The sequence below is a fragment of the Myotis nattereri genome (genome assembly GCF_964212035.1).
Source record: "Myotis nattereri genome assembly, chromosome: X".
NCBI lineage: Eukaryota > Metazoa > Chordata > Mammalia > Chiroptera > Vespertilionidae > Myotis > Myotis nattereri.
Window position 1 is genome coordinate 142,457,009 of NC_138078.1, and position 5,065 is coordinate 142,462,073.

At 44.7% G+C, this 5,065-nt stretch overlaps 1 pseudogene across 1 annotated transcript; it reads left to right on the top strand.

The window, feature by feature from the left end:
• The first annotated feature begins 2,539 nt into the window (after window positions 1-2,539).
• Window positions 2,540-3,693, top strand: LOC308512082 (olfactory receptor 13H1-like; annotated as a pseudogene). Its single transcript has 2 exons — window positions 2,540-2,940; window positions 3,212-3,693. The product of its transcript is annotated as an olfactory receptor 13H1-like (transcript).
• Window positions 3,694-5,065: the final 1,372 nt, after the last annotated feature.

A 5,065-nucleotide genomic window follows, 5' to 3' on the forward strand; every position in this document is an offset into this window, starting at 1 on the left:
GTGAGTTCCTCACTGCTGGATCCAAGGAGCAAAGATGGAAACTGCTTCTAGGACATCTCAGTATTTTTAGAATCTAATGCCATGAAAGCATGAAAGCTTCATGTGGGAAATGAAACTGAGAAATGTGAAAAGCTGGAGTCACATGACAGAAATGTGGCTTAACAGCCCTGCGGAACAGCAAGGAGGGCTCATTTCCTTTACAAGACCTGGCTGTCTGAAGACTTGGGTACAGAAGAGGGGTAGGGGGCAGGCTGGTTTCTCTAGGACTCAGGCGAATACTCTTCTCTCTCATTCTGACTTTGGGACCTTACAATTATTAAACATCTGAAAAGTTGTCTATGTCTGTTTCTTCTCTCATTTTTGCTTCTGAACAAAAGTTGAAAGCCACCAGGAAATGAGCAAGCTGTACGTGAAGCCAGTGGTTCTCAAACTTTAGAGGCACCAGAACCACCTCCCCCCCGCCGCCCCCCGTGCACGTCTCTACTCCCCAAATTCTAGGCTCTACCCTCAGAGTTTCTGACTCAGTAGGCCTGGGGTGAGACGCGAGAGTCTGAAACTCTACCAAGTCCCAGAAGATGCTGATACTGCTGGTCCATAGACCCGATGTAGAGAAGATCTGCTCTAACCACATGCATCTGTCTGTGGTAACTGAGTTGAGCCAGTTATGAACAGAGTTAGCTCTTTCAACTTTGGTGCCTCCCTCTGTCTACCCCTCCTCATCCGAACTTGAGATGGTCAGATTTTCTCAATCCATGGATGGTCAGCAGAGACTGATGTATTGGCCTTTGTCTCTGCTCTCTTCCCTCCTCATCTCTGACTTGCTGTAGAAGGAACTGACTGGCTAGTTCTCACTCATTCTTAATGTCTTTGCTGAGATGTCACTTCTTTCCTGATCAGAATTGGGAAAAATCATAGTCAAAAGCACCCTTCCTGGGTGTTTTGTAAGACCTTGAACCTCCCCCAATATACTACAGATCAAAGTGTATTATAATAACTAGCCTGCTTCCGTTTCTGTCACTCCCATCAGATAGGGAACCCCTTGAGGGCAGAGACTGTGTCCGGGAGGTTGTTAGTAGTAAATCTTGGTGTAAGGTGATAAATTCCTGGACTCTAAAAACATCAGAATAAAGAAGAATGGATAGATATGAGAGATATTGTAAAGGAATATTCTTCTCAGTGCCCATTCCACAACAGGTGTCCGTAAATGCTTATTCAATTAAATGGACATATTAACGGGGATTTTTGACTGATGAGATATGGAGGGTAAGTTACAGAAGGGAGCTAACATTTGGTGAGCACCTACTATGTGCCAGACACTAATAAATAGCAAAGTTGAAAATGGCATTGACTGAGAGGGGAGTAGGGCATATGAATGAGCTTGACATTGGTGAAGTGATATTTAAGGTGATGGCAAATGCCCAGATGGAGGTGCACATCTGGAGATTTATTGATTATAAATTACAGTACAGTAGTTAGGAGCACAGTCAAAAGCACAGACATGAGAATCAGATACATGCCAGTAGTCACACCAAGATCTCAGATCTCATCATTCTAGTGCAGCCGTGGGCAAACTAGGGCCCGCGGGCTGGATCCGGCCCATTTGAAATGAATAAAACTAAAAAAAAAAAAAAAAAAGACCGTACCCTTTTATGTAATGATGTTTACTTTGAATTTATATTAGTTCACACAAACACTCCATCCATGCTTTTGTTCCGGCCTCCGGTCCAGTTTAAGAACCCATTGTGGCCCTCGAGTCAAAAAGTTTGCCCACCCCTGTTCTAGTGCAAGGGAGGTCAGTCTAGACATTGCCAACCAAAGAGAATACTTGCAACCAAGACCAGACAGCACTGGCCAGGCCTGCTAGTCCCACCCACCTGTTCACAGGCCCCTGAGAATCAGAAAGGAACAAAGAGGCACCCAGCAAGGTAGTCCTTAGGGTCCCTCCCTTGGATACCCCCTGACCTTCCAACCTTCACTTTCTTTCTTCTCTACCTTGAAGAGTAATAATTTGCTGGTTGAAGATGTGGGAGAAAACCATTGCAGGTCTTTCAGACCCAGCCTCTGGGTGAGAAGGGGCACAAGATCTTGAGTAGTGAGCTTAAGTGGGTAAAACAAAATTGTCCCAAGGACCTTTTCCTGTGCCACCACACTGTCATCCTTCTGCCCTTGAATGACGAGGCAGTTGCTTTCCACCTGTGGTCAGGTCCCATTTAGCTTGAAGGGAAATCTCATAGGAGGCTTGGTCAGGAGGCTTGGTGGATCCTCTGCTCTCTCTTCCTCAAATATTGTGTTCACACAAGTCCAGGAGTTCTAATCCTTTTTGCTAGAGGACTACCTTTTTATTTTCCAGCAGAGGAATGCAGGGATGAGGGTGGGCTGCTGAAGCTGCTGGTGGCTCAAAGGCTGAAAACCTCAGAGATGAGCGTGTGTCAAGGGCTGGCACAGTTTAATCAACCCGATGGTATAATCAATGCATTCCTTGTGGACAAGGATCTGATTGGTTTGCTTTCTCTCCCACCTGGAGTTGAGGACAGAGAAAATGAATTACCAGGAAATTACAAACCACGCCAAAGTGAATGAATTCATTCTTGTGGGACTGTCCAAACACCCCACATCCCAGAGTGTTCTCTTCTGGGCACTGATGTTTCTCTACATAGTAACTTTGGGAGGAAACTGCACGATCATTTTCCTGATAGGAGTCAATTCTCAGCTCCATAACTTGTCTTTATTGGATCTCCTCTTTTCCACCAGTGCTGTGCCACTGACCATGGCGAACTCTCTGCAGAACTTTCCCACCATCTCTTACAGTTCTTGTTTTGCCAGCTCACCATCCAAGCCTTCTTGGCACTGGCTGAGTGTTTCCTTCTTGCCATTATGGCTTATGACAGATTTGAGACTATCTCAGACCCACTTAGGTACAACCAGGTCATGCCTTCTCAAGTATGCCTTTTTTTTTTATCCTCACCCGAGGGTAGTTTTCCATTGATTTTTTTTTTTTTTAGAGGGAGTGGAAGAAAGAGGGAAAGACAGAAAGAAATATCGATGTGAGAGAAACACATGGATTGGTTGCCTCCTACATGCACCCTGACCAGAGCCCAGAAGGGGGAGGAGCCTGCAACTGAGGTACATGCCCTTGACCAGAATAGAACCCGGGACCCTTCGGTTCCTAGGCCAATGCTCTATCCACTGAACCAAACCAGCTAGGGCTCAAGTATGCCTTTTAATGGCGTTGTTTGTATGGGTGACAGCCTTTCTGCTAACTGCTATGCCCATTCTGCTCTTCCCCATAAGTTTCTGCAGGCATAATTCTGTCAATCACTTCTCCTGTGAAGGTCAAGCCATCTTTAAATTGTTCTGTTTCAACACCATTTCCCTAGAGGTTATGATGATGGTGTGCGCTGTCATTTCAATGCCAGTGCCTTTCGCTTTCATCCTTATCTCTTTGTATTCTCAGGGATGTCTTAAGATTCCTTTTCTACATGTGGCTCTCACCTGGTCATGTTCACCACTTACTTTAGGACATTAATATATATTTATATGAGACCCTAGACCAAATGGTCTCAAGATGGATGCAAAAGTGTCTCTATAGTTTATGCAGCGGTGACTCCCATGCTAAGTCCCCTCGCCTACACCATGAGAAATAAGGATGTGAAAGTTGCTTTCAGGAGAATAACTTGTGGGGCCAAGTCCTGATTCCTCGATCACACAACAGCACCAGGGTTTTAGCCACCCTGGCAACTTTACATTTGTGATTGACACTTCTAAAATGGGAAACGTTTTTGCAAAGCAACTGAATAATGGAAGAAATTGTGCGAGAACAGAGATTTGATGGCAAGCAAAATACAAAACTGCAGCATGTCACATGCATCTCAAATAAAAATAAAATGCAAGTTACACACGAGGAGCAAGGCTTGCAACATACATAACAGAAATCCTCAATAGTCTTCATATATAAAATCTCTTGCAAGTCATTAAGAAAGAAAGTCAATATTTGCAACAGCATGGATGGAACTGGAGAGCATTATGCTAAGTGAAATAAGCCAGTCAGAGAAAGATAAATATCACGTGATCTCACTCATTTATGGAATATAATGAACAACATAAACTGATGAACAAAAACAGGTCCAGAGACACAGAAGCATCGATCAGGCTGTCAAACCTCAGAGGGAAGGTAGGGGAGGGTGGGGGTAAGGAGGAGAGATCAACCAAAGGACTTATATGTGTGCATATAAGCCTAACCAATGGACACAGACAACAGGGGCGTGAGGGCATGAGTGAGGGGGGGTTGGGGGACGAAGACACATATGTAACACCTTAATCAATAAAGAAATTTAAAACAAGAAAAGAAAATGGCCAAAGGACACAAACATGCAATTCAGGAAAGAAAAATTAAACATTCACACTTAAGCAACAACAAAAACATTGCCTTTCATTAATCTTATCAACAAAAATGAAAAAAAACTTTTATATTCTACAGTGTTGGTGAGAGTTTGGGGAAATACCATTCAGGGCATATAAATTGGCACAAACTTTCAGAGGGCAGTTCTGATAGCTGCAAACAGCAAACATTTGGGTGGCCCATTTAGTTGGGGAGCTGGCTCTCAGCTGGAAGGGGCTTTGCCCTCTGCATGCACTGCTCTGAGAGCGCTGGGAGGGTCATCAAGCCTGATGGTTCTGAAAATACCCACACAGGAACAACATATCAATCTCCACTTTTAGCAGACTCCCACTGCACACGTAAGGGGCTTTCCCCTGCACCCTTCCCAACATTAGGAGAGCTATCACAGTGGGGAAGGTAGAAACCATGAAACTGCACTCTGCCCACCTTGATCAAGACAATGAATCAAAGACAATCAAGTATGACCACCTGAAGGAGGAGGAAAACATCCAAACTTTGGCTCAGTGACTGGGTACAAGCACAGAGCAGATGGCAGCTGCATTCTAGTCACACCCCGGGTGATCCTTAAGAAAGAGTGGGGCCTGGCTGGTGTGGCTCAGTGGATGAGCGCCAATCTATGAATCAGAAGGTCAGTTTGATTCCCGGTCATGGCACATGCCCAGGTTG